The following is a 12,549-nucleotide window of genomic DNA, read 5'->3' on the forward strand; positions in this document are numbered from 1 at the left end:
GGTCCCGGGGGCAGGGCTAGTTAATTTTTATGGGCTGGTTAATTTCATAGGCTAACGAGTGGAAGGAAAGTTTTAACTGTCTCGGAGAAGAGATGGCAATTTCCAGGAATTGGGATCTTTTCTGGTCAGCCTTAGAACTGTCATGGCACCTGTGGTGGGTATGTCATTTACCAGGCTAATGCATTGCAATAAGTGCATAATGAGGCTCAAATTCTACTGGGTGTTGAGCCTTCAACCATCTTGGGCCTAGCAGGTTCTAACCAGTTTTTGTTGTATCCTATTCTTAATGGTTATGTTATTCTCTTAATGGTTGTGCCCTGTCTCCTGCCTCAGCAAGACAGTAGACTCTTGATACTACTAGAAAATAGTACAATAAGTATTGAGTTTATATTGTCTGTAAGGAAAGACTTTAATTTTCTGTGTTGTGTACTTAAAGGCTTCTGCAACTCAAATCATCCTGTCATTTTAAAGCAGTTTTTGACTCATATGTCAATAATGGCATAACCCACACTTATTTGTGGTATTTCCTCTTTTTCAGTGACATAGGCTGGAACATGTAGAGAAGTGTTCTCTGGAGCCTGAATGCTTGATTACAAGAATGGATGACTAGAATTATGATAGAGTTTAGAACTCAGTGTTCTTGAGTTTGGTCATTCTAATAGTTATGTATGGTATCTCCTTGTTTAAATTTGCATTTTTCTGATCTCGTATGATAGGGAATATCTTTCATATACACATTTTCCATACATATGTTCTTTGGTAAAGTGTTTGCTAAGCTCTTTGACCCATTTTTAAATCAGTATGTTTGCTTTCTTATCGTTGAATTTTAAGAGTTCTTTGTATATCATGCATAATGGTAGTTTATCACATAAACCTTTTGCAAATATTTTCTTGTCTGAGGCTTGCCTTCCCATTCTCTTGACATTATCTTTTTCAGAGAAGAATCTTTTATGTTTAATGAAGTCCATTTTATCAGTTTTTTCTTTAAAAATGCCTTTGGGGTGTTCCCATCGTGGCTTAGCGATTAGCAAACCTGACTAGCATCCATGAAGATGCAGGTTCTATCCCTGGCCTCACTCACTGGGTTAAGGTTTGAATTAACTTTTGTGAAGGATATAAAGTCTGTGCCCAAATTTTTTTTCTGTCTTTTTAGGGCTGCACCGGTGGTGTATGGAGATTCCCAGGCTAGGAGTCCAATCAGAGCTATAGCTGCTGGCCTACACCACAGCCACAGGAACACAGGATCTGAGCCGAGTCTGTGACCTACACCACAGCTCATGGCAATGCTGGATCCTCAACCCACTGAGCAAGACCAGGGATCAAACCTGCATCCTCATGGATGCTAGTCAGATTTGTTTCCATGATGAGAAATCCCTGTTTTTTTTTTTTTAATTTTATATTTTTTGCATGTGGATTTCTAGTTTTTCTAGCACCCTTGAATGAAAAGACAATTTTTGCCTCATTGTATTGCCTTTGCTCTCTTTTCAAAGATCAGTTTGTGCGGGTCTATTTCTGGGCTCTCTCTATTCTGTACCATTGACTTATTTATTTATTTAGTCAGTACTACTGCATTGATTACTATAATTTTATAGTAAGTCTTGAAATTGGTTAGTGTCAGTCCTCCAACCTTGTTCTTTCCCTTCAATATTGTGTTGGCTCTTGTGGGTCTTTTGCCTTCTAGTATAAACTTTAGAATCAGTTTGGCAGTATCCATAAAGTAACTTGCTGAAATTTTGATTTGGATTACATTTAATCTATAGATCAAAGTAAGAAGAACATATACCTTGACAAAATTAAGCCTTTCTCCCTGGGATCATGGAATATCTATTTATTTAGTTCCTTTTTTTATTCTATTTGTCAGAGTTTTATAGTTTTTCTTGTATAGATATTGTACATGTTATGTTAGATTTATACTTAAGTATTTCACTTTTTTGGCTGCTAATGTAAATAATAGTGTGTTTTTAATTTCAAGTTCTAATTGTTCAAGTATATAGGAAAGCAGTTGACTTTTGTTTAGTAACCTTGTGTTCTGCAAGCTTGCTATAATAGCTTATTAGTTTCAGGAATGTTTTCATTGATTCTTTCTGATTTTCTACATAGACCTCTGTGAACAAACACAGCAGTATTTCTTCCTCCCAGTCTGTATAGCTTTTATTTTCTTGTCTTGTTTCGTCAGTTACAAATTTCATTAAGATGTCGAAAAGGAGTGGCGAGAGGAAGTGGTTAAGAGGGGACGTCTTTGCCCTGTATCTGATCTGAGTGAGAAAGCTTCAGTTTTTCACCATTAAGTACGTTAGCTGTAGATTTTTTGTAGTTTGGGACATTCTCTGTTTCTAATTAGAGGTTTTTTTTTGGTTGTTTTTTTTTTTAAATCATGAATGGTTATTGGATTTTGTTAAGTGCTTTTCCTACATCTGTTTATATGATTTGTGATTTTTTTTTATGCTATTGATGGATTGTATTAATTAATTTTTGAATGTTGGACCAGACTTGCATACCTGGAATGAATTCTACTTGGTCATAATGTGTAACTTTTTATAAATTGTTTGATTTGATCTGTTGGTATTTTGTTGGGGATTTTCACCTATGTTCATGAGAGATTGGTTTATACTTTTCTTTTTTTCATAATGTCTTTGTCTTGTTTTGGTTTTAGGCTAAGGCTGGTTTTCAGATGTGTTAGGAAGTATTTCTTCTGCTTCCATCCTCTTAAAGAGGTCTTAGTGAGTGGGTGTAATTTCTTCCTTACACATCTTGCAGAATTCACCGAGGGATGGAATTTACCATCTGGACCTGGTGCTTTCTGCTTTGAAAGGCTATTAATTATTGATTCAATTTCATTAATGAATATGTTCCTATTTAGATTCTCTATTTCCTTGTGTGTGAGTTTTGGCAGCTGTGTATTTCAAGGAATTGGTCCATTTTGTCTAGGTCACCAAATTTGTGGGCATAGAGTTGTTTTAAATATTCCTTTATTATTCCCCCCCCCCGGCCTTTTTTCTTTTTTGGCTGCCCCATGGCATATGGAGTTTCCGGGCCAGGAATCGAATATGAGCCGGAGTGGTGACCTACACCACAGCTGCGGCAATGCTGGATCCTTAACCCACTGCAGTGGGCCAGGAGTCGAACCCGTATCCCTGCTACTGCAGAGACACTGTCAATCCCATTGTGCCACAGCAGAGCTCCCCTTTCTTACCTTTTCATATACATAGGATCTGTAGTGATGTCTCTTCTTTCACTTCTGATCTTGGTAATTTGTGTCCTCTGTCTTTTTTTCTTAGTTAGCTTGTCTAGAGGCTTATCCATTTTATTGATCTTCTCAAAGAACCAGCTTTTAGTTTAATTGATTTTTTTTTATTGATTTCCTCTTTTCAGTTTTATTAATTTCTCTTTTGTTCTTATTCTCTAATTTTGCTTAATTCATTATTCTTTGTCTAGTTTCCTAAGGTAGAAACTTAGATTGCATCCCATAAATTTTGATAAGTTGTGTTTTCTTTCTTTCTTTTTTTTTTTGTCTTTTTTTTTTTTTTTTTTTTTTTTTTGCCTTTTCAGGGGCCGCTCCCGCAGCACATGGAGGCTCCCAGGCTAGGGGTCCAATCAGAGCGGTAACTGCCGGCCAGAGCCAGAGCCACAGCAACATGAGATCTGAGCCACCTCTTCAACCTACACCACAGCTCACGGCAATGCCGGATCCCTAACCCACTGAGTGAGGCCAGGGATTGAACCTGCCACCTCATGGTTCCCAGTCAGATTTCTCAACCACTAAGCCACAACAGGAACTCCTGATAAGTTGTATTTTCATTTCATGTAGCATAAAATACTTTTAAACTTCTCTTGATATTTCTTTGACCCATGTGTTATTTAAAAGGGTATTGTTAAATCTGCATATATTTTGTAATTTTCCGGTTTTCTGTTTTTTATTTCCTTTCTTTCTTTTTTTTTTTTTTTGTCTTTTCTAGAGCCACACCCACGGCATATGGAGGTTCCCAGGCCAGGGGTCCAATCGGAGCTGTAGTTGCTGGCCTATGCCAGAGCTACAGCAATCCAGGATCCAAGCCGCATCTGTGACCTATACCACAGCTCACAGCTAGGCAATGCCAGATCCTTAAACCACTGAGCAAGGCCAGGGACCGAACCCGCAACCTCATGGTTCCTAGTCAGGTTTGTTAACCACTGAGCCATGACGGGAACTCCTGTTTTTGTTTCTAATTGTGGTCTAGAGCAGACACTATTTTCTATTCTTGTAAATCTGCTAACATACGTTTTATGGCCCAGAATGTGGTCATTGTTGGTAAATGTTTGATGTGAGCTTGAGAAAAATGGGCATTTGCATGTTGTTGGAATAAGTAGTCTATAAATTTCAATTATATCCAGTTGATTGATGTAGTTGTTGAGTTCAGCTGTCTTATTACTAATTTTCTGCCTGTTGGATCTGCCCATTTCTGATGAGTGTTGTTAAAGTGTCTAACTATGATAGTAGACTCATCTGTTTCTCTTTGCAGTTCTATATGTTTTTCACACAGTTTGCACATATAGTTTGAGATGCTGTGGTTAACCACATACATGTTAAAGATTTTTATGTCTTCCTGGAGAACTGACCCCTTTATCATTGTGTAATGCCCTACGTTTTATATTTTATTTTCTTACTGATTCTTCCCTCATGTTACTGAATAATCTGTTCCCTCATGTATTTACTTTATTCATTTAGAGAACATTTAAATTCTACTATTTTAGCAAATTTCAGTTATACATTACAGTGTTATCAATTATACTCACCATGTTATACATTGATGGTCTCACCCTATTCATCTTTTAATTGAAAAGTTGTTCTCTTTACCAACCTCTCCCTCTTTTTCCCACCCCTTGCTATCACTTTTTTACTCTATGATTTTATGAATTTGCCTTTTTTTTTTTTTAGATTCCATATGTAAATTATAACAAGTGGTGTTGTCTTTGTCTTTGTCTGGCTTCCTTTATTTACCATAATGCCCTCCAGGTTCATCTGCATTGTTGCAAATGACAGAATTTCCTTCTTTTCTAGGGCTGAATAATATTCCACATAATTTTTATCCATTCATCTATTAGTTGACATTTAGGTTGATTCTGTATTTTGGCTATTGTGAATAATGCTGCAGTGAACATGGGAGTACAGATATCTCTTTGATATAATGATTTTTATTTCCTTTGACTATACTGACATATGGGATTGATAGGTGATATAGTAGTTCTAGTTTTAATATCTCAAGGAACCTCCATATGTTCTCCACATGGCTGTACCAGTTTACCTTTCCACCAGCAATGTACACAGGTTCCCTCTTCTCCACATTCTCCTCAGTATCTATCTTTTTTTTTTTTTTTTTTTTTTTTGTCTTTTTGCCGTTTCTTGGGCTGCTTCTGCGGCATATGGAGGTTCCCAGGCTAGGGGTCCAATCAGAGCTGTAGCCACCAGCCTACGCCAGAGCCACAGCAATCCAGGATCCAAGCCGCATCCGCGACTCACACCAAAACTCATGGCAATGCCAGATTCTTAACCCACTAAGCAAGGCCAGGGATCAAACCCACAACCCCATGGTTTCTAGTTGGATTCGTTAACCACTGAGCCACAACGGAAACTCCTCTATTTTTTGTCTTTTTGATAGCAGACATCCCAGCAAGAGTGAGGTGATATCTCATTGTGGTTTTGATTTGCATTTCTCTGATGGTTAGTGATGTTGATCCCCTTTCACGTACATGCTGGCATTTGTATGGCTTTGGAAAAATGTTTAAGTCCTATGCCCCTCCCCTTTTTTGTCTTTTTATGACTGCACCCGTGGCATATGGAAGTTCCCAGGCTAGGAGCTGTGGCTGCCGGCCTATGCCACAGCCATAGCAATACAGGATTTGATCCGAATCTGTTACCTACACCACGGCTCACGGCAATGCTGGATCCTTAACCCATTGAGCAAGGCCAAGGATTGAACCTGCATCCCCATGAATACTAGTTGGGTTTGTTATAGCTGAACCATGATGGAAACTCCCTGCCCATTTTTAAATTTGGTTATTTTTGCTATTGAGTTGTATGAGTCCCTTGAATATTTTGGATATTAATCCCTTATCAGATATGAGGTTTGTAAATATTTTCTCTTATTTCATAGTTTGTCTTTTTATTTTGTTGGTCATTTCCTTTGCTCTGCAGCTTTTTAGTTTGATGTAGTCTCATTTATTTTTGCTCCTGTTGCTTTTGCTTTTGGTGTCTAATCCAAAAATTATTTCCAAGATCAATGCAAAGGAACTTTTTCCCTTTGCTTTTTTCTATGAGTTTTACAATTTCAGGTCATGTTTTTAAGTCTTTAATCAATTTTTTGTTGATTTTTAGGTATGGTCTAAGATAGGAGTCTGGTTTCATTCTTTTGCATGTGGCTTCTTTTTCTAACTTCTGTTGCTTTGGAGTCTGCACCCTCTTTTAAGTTAATACATCTATTATTGGAGGTAAATCTCCCAATATTTTGGAGGATTCCCTATGAGTGGGTTCTGCCAGAGTTTTTCGCTCTCAGATTTGTTCACATTGAACCTCCAGTGATTTGTCAGTGACAGTTGAGCTTTTCCTACCCTGGCATTGGTTCCTGTTGCAATTTCTTCTCCTTAGTCTCTACACAGGTAAGCTGAGACTCCCTGTATGCACCTGTCTCTCTCTGCAGTCTTGGGGAAAACAGTTGGCTCTGGGTACTCCTCTCTTTTACAAATATAGGAAAAGTTGTTGACTTTTCAGTTTGTTCAGTTTTTTACTTGTTAGGTTGCAGTGGTGACTTCTAAGCTCTTTACTTGAAGAGCCAGAAACTGAAAAGTTCGTATCTCCTTGATTTTTCGTGGAACATCATACAGCCTCTTGCCTCATGGCATTTACACTATCTTTTCTTTCTGTCTGAAATACTCCTTTCCCAGATATCTTCATAGCACAATCTTTTATCTGTTTATTTATTTTTGTCTTTTTGACTTTTCTAGGGCCGCTCCTGCGGCATATGGAGATTCCCAGGCTAGGGGTCTAATCGGAGCTGTAGACGCTGGCCTATGCCACAGCCACAGCACCTGGGGATCTGAGCCACGTCTGCGACATACACCACAGCTCATGGCAATGCTGGATCATTGACCCACTGAGCAAGGCCAGGGATCAAACCTGCAACCTCATGGTTCCTAGTTGGATTAGTTAACCACTGTGCCACGATGGGAACTCCTCCATAGCACAATCTTTTAACTTCCTTCAGATCCCTGCTCATATGCCGTCTAGTTGGGAAGATCTTTCTTGAGGCTGTAAGTCATATAGTTGCATCTCCCATCACAGCATTTATTATCTTTAACTATACTTAATTTTTTTCTATAGCATTTATTATCATCTATGTATTTGCTGGTTTGTTTATTGAATTTCTCCCTCTCTAGAATGCAGATTTCTTGAGGGCAGTGGCACAGTTAGTTTTGTGCACAATAATATCCTCAGGGCCAAAATGAATACTTGGCAATAGTCTATATACAAATTAATGAAACCAATATTCTAGAAACTAGATCATGCTACTACCTCAAATCTATTTAATGAAATTTTAAAGAATATAGTCACACATGTATCAAAATTCAAGTTCACATTTAAAGTTTGGTTTTTCAAATTAATTTACTTCTTTGAACACCGGTATTGTCATGTTGTGTATCCAGTTTGAAGTGAGTTGATATTAGAAATACTTAGCTCCCAGTGGACTTTCTAGTAGAATGCCAGATTTTCTCTCTCAGGATACCACCTAAAAGTATCTTTTAGTGAACAAAATGATTCTCAAGTTTATAAGTAAAAATTATAATACAGCTGTCACCCTAGCTTTTGACTGAAGAGACTATTTTAGGTCATAAGAAGAGAAATATTGGATAGCTTATATCTTTGGACTGTTATAATGAGAAGTTTTTATTTTGTCTGGAATAATTCTCTGTAAAGGACTTGAACAGGAGCATATTATGTTTTTTCTATAGTGCCCAGGTGAAGTCTGTAATAATGTTTCTTATCCTGATGCACTTAAGACCTGGAAATTTTATGAAATTGTGAGATCCTTTGAGGCATACTTTGTAATATTGTTTACAGGTTAAAAATTCACAAACAGACTACTCTAGCTGAGGATGGATGCTACTGCAAAGATAGGCTGATTTTCCCAGCATTGCAAATCGAATAATTATTTAGTGCAGCGCATCCCAACTTTTTTCTTTTTTCCCTTTGTTTTAGAACACCATGGTACACATCATTATGGATAACATTTGCAGGCTACACTGCATGTCACGCTGAGGTACAGGGAGGATTTGGAAGTGTCTAAATGGGGCTTGGTGAATATCAAACAAGGGAATTTATATAGAAAGTTTTATGTATATATAAATACACGTATACAGAAGTCATTATATACAAATATATAAATATAAATACATAAAAAATATAATATAATATAGTAAAAATCAGACAGAAGGAAGACATTAAGTATAATTTATAAACAAAAGTTCAAATAGGATGTTTTTGAAATTATTAAGATCAGGATGTTAGCAAAAGACCTAAATAAATAAAGTTCAAATATGTTTTCAAGTGTTGTAAATTTTAAATGTGTACAAGTGACTCAATTTTCATCAATATAAAAAATGTTACTCAGCCATAAAAAGAACAAAATAATGCCATTTGCAGCAGCATGGATGCAGCTAGAGATTTGCATACTAAGTGAAGTAAGTCAGAAAGGGTAAGACAATACCACATGATATCACTTATATGTGGAATCTAAAATATGGCACAAATGATCCTATCTATTAAACAGAAACACATCATGGACATGGAGAGAAGACTTGAGATTGCCAGGGGGGAGAGGGTAGGAAGTGGGATGGATGGGGAATTTGGGTTTGGTAGATTCCAAACTATTTAGAATGGATAGACAGCAAGGTCCTACTGTACAGCACGGGGACTATAGCCAATATTTTGGGATAGAATGTGATGGAAGGTATTGTAAGAAAAAGAATGTACATATATGTATGTATGACTGGGTCACTATGCTATACAGTAGACATTGACACAACATTGTGAATCAACTATACTAAAAATAAAAAATAATAAACAAATGACATGCAAAAAATGTTATCACTTTACATTCATCAGTATGCCCTGCCACACCTTTAACCCCTTCCCAGAAGGCCAGTTAAGCACCTCCATTATGGAAGTCATACTGAGAGGCCACAACTGGCGATTACTTTGCATTTGCCTTCCTGTGGGATCTTCTGGTTGAAACAAGTCTTTTGCTTCAAAGGTTTTGGCAAGGTGGTTTGGAAAGTGAATGGAAAATAAAGACATTTTTAATATGTACTTCTGCAAACACTTCTTGGGGATTCATCCCAGTTTTTTTTGTTTGTTTGTTTTTGTTTTTTTAACCTGTCTTTTCTAGGGCCGCTCCTGTGGCATATGGAGGTTCCCAGGCTAGGGGTCTAATCGGAGCTGTAGATGCCGGCCTACGCCACAGCCACAGCAACACCAGATCTGAGCCGTGTCTGAGACCTACACCACAGCTCATGGCAGTGCTGGATTCTTAACCCACTGAACAAGGCCAGGGATCAAACCCGCAACCTTATGGTTCCTAGTCGGGTTCATGAACCACTGCCCCACGACGGGAACTCCTTTTATGTATTTATTTATTTATTTTCATCCCAGTTTTAAGGAAGGAAGTTTTCTGTCTGTGGCCATGTAACTGCATGGTTTCCTGTTTCTTCTCTTATGATATTCGAAGTATGTGATGATAGGGATTGTGTCATGGTCATCTTTGCTTCATCTATGTCTATGTAACTACTTATAGCTCAATAATTTAATGAATAATAAAAAGCAGTCCTATGTATGCCACTTTAAAATATGTGTCAATGTTGATATTTTAAATTATTTTAGATACTTGTTTGTATTAGACTTAAAAAAAAAAAAAAAAACAAAAACCTAGGGTTTTAGGCAGAGACATTTAGGTCATGGTTTGACCGGAATAGCTGTTTTTCAAATAAAAGCTTATTGGTATGTCCACATACAGCTCTCCCAATTACACATTCCAAATATTGTCACTTAATTAAAAGAAGTTTTAAAACAAGAGTGCCAGTTACCGCATTAAAATGTCATCAAGTGCTTTATAATTTTATAACTAATTTTAAAAATAGGAGCAATGTACTTATATTTATGTGGTATAGGTGAAATGTTTGGCTTACTTTTGCAATAAATTTAAGTAAAACAAAATAAATGCAAAGTTACTGACTCATGCTCATTTCAAATCTGTCTCAATGCTATAACACACATAAAATTTATTTTTAACTCTCAGCAAATATTTCCTGACAATAAATTTTGAAGAGAGTACAGCTATGTAGATGGGCGTTCTCGCTGTAGAGAAGTGGGTTAAGGATCTGGGTGTCTCTGTGGTGCGGGTTTGGTCCTGGGAACTTCCATATGCTCGTCGAAAAAGGAAAAAAAAAAAAAAAAGAACTGTGTAGATAATCAGAGAGTAAGTGAGGTTGGCAAGAAAGAAGCAAAAAAAAAAAAAATAGAATTACAAAATAGTGATGGAAATTCTATGGTAATTTTTTATTATGTAAATCAATGAATATCCAGTAATCAGTAAATCAAATAAAATTTAAATCAAAAATAAAACTTTAGGTCTCAGTATTTTATATTCTTTGAAAGAAATGATTTTTAAATATCTATAGAAATATTTCGATATTTTCACAGATACTGTCCTGGAACAACCAAAACACAGAATATATGCAAGCTTGAGTTCACTCCTGAAGAGAAAAATTAAATGCATTTCATGTAGTTCAGTGGACAAATTTACTCTGCTTGGTAAAGCTGTTTATTTTTCTTTTCTTTTCAAATACAAATAATAAGCAGGCAAATATTTTCCCCCACAACTATTGTCAGTGGGTAATCTTACACTATTGAGTTCTCAGAGCTCCTGGTGAGAATGTCCAGAAGCCTATGGAAGAAGCTCATTTTGAGTGCAGTACACATTTTTTCCCCTCTACCTCTGCAGCAAAATTTCCTCTTCCACCTATAAACACATAGCCTAGGCTTGTCATTTTAAAAAGTTGGTTGAAGTATATTATAACTAGAGGCATTCACAGATGTAAACAGCTAAATCTCCTTCCTTTATCCAGACCTCGAAATCACTGCCCATTTTCTGGAAACACCAAGCACTCATTTCTCTTTTACTCTTAAACCCTTTTCAATCTGGTTTCCACTTCCTCTGCTTCAGTGAAATTGCTCTCATCAGGGTCACAAATGGCCTCTGATTTGCTAAATCCAATGAACATATTTCCAATCATTTTTCTTACTAGAAATCTCTGTTTAACTTGATATATGTATACAATTCTATCTGTCTGTCTGTCTATCTATCTGTCTGTCTATCTATCTATCTATCTATCCATCTACTGGACATCTTCACCTTGGATACCTTACAGGAAAATTAATTGCACAATAAAACCATATTTTCCCAGAAATCAGTTCCACTTATCTCTGTCTAAGCAGTCTTCCATTTATTTGATCAAGGACCAAGTGCCACTCAGATATATCCACTAAATTCAGTTTTGTCCTCAGGTCTCAGGTAAGGTTTTACATCTTCCGAAAAACCTCGGATTATTCCCCTGCTTGCCAGCACCCTGAACCTACCTCTGTTTCAGCCCATCCTCCCTCCTTTCTGCTTTCCCTGCTTTTCTTTTTTGTTCCTTTGCTCATTCCATCAACTAATCTCTGCTGAGGGTGTATTAGTTCCCTGGCACTATGATAAGCATTTGGAACACAACTAAACAGGCAAATATATTTTCTACCTTGAACTCCATTTCTAGTCAGGGGAGACAGGCAATAAAAACTTACAAATACGTAAATAATAGTACACTATTAAAATTACTAACATTGTATTTATATTGCTTGTTGACTTGTCTCTCTTCCCAGTGAGACAATCAATTACTGTACCTACTAAGTGCCTAGCATTTTCTTATGTGCTTACAAATTTTTATTGAACCTAAAATCTGCCTTTCCCTCTAATTGGGGAGTTCTTTTACCAAATTACCCTAGTCTCCATTCCTGTATTCCAGTATCTTACACAAATTAACTTGAGACTAATGCCACTTTCATGCTCCGCTAGGACCCTAAAGAGAAGTTCTCTCTGAGCTGATCTGTATTTCTCTGTTACATGCATTATAATTTTCCTTTTATTCAAATTTAGGGGTTTATTTTTTTATTGATTGCTCTTCAGACATTTAATATTATATGTAACTTTCATGTAACATTGTAATGATGTTATATTGGCTTGATCATTAGGTTAGGGACTTTTACAAGAGTCTGCTATTAGTTGCTACACATAAAATAGATTTTACCTGATTCCTGGGCAGTACATATTGATTAATTTTGTTAATTTTTTTTTTTTTTTGTCTTTTTGCTATTTCTTGGGCCGCTCCCGCGGCATACGGAGGTTCCCAGGCTAGGGGTCGAATTGGAGCTGTAGCCGCCAGCCTACACCAGAGCCACAGCAATGCGGGATCCGAGCTGCGTCT

The 12,549-nt window shown here is 36.9% G+C and overlaps 1 protein-coding gene across 2 annotated transcripts in view; it reads left to right on the forward strand.

Annotated features, from left to right (window-relative positions):
- The window catches only part of DPYD (dihydropyrimidine dehydrogenase), a 783,111-nt gene that overhangs the window by 64,572 nt on the left and 705,990 nt on the right, over positions 1 to 12,549 (forward strand).

The sequence above is a fragment of the Sus scrofa genome, chromosome 4 (genome assembly GCF_054392235.1).
Source record: "Sus scrofa isolate SSC_HxYL_T2T_F1_AM1 chromosome 4, Sscrofa_HxYL_maternal_Yorkshire_Landrace_v2.0, whole genome shotgun sequence".
Lineage (NCBI taxonomy): Eukaryota > Metazoa > Chordata > Mammalia > Artiodactyla > Suidae > Sus > Sus scrofa.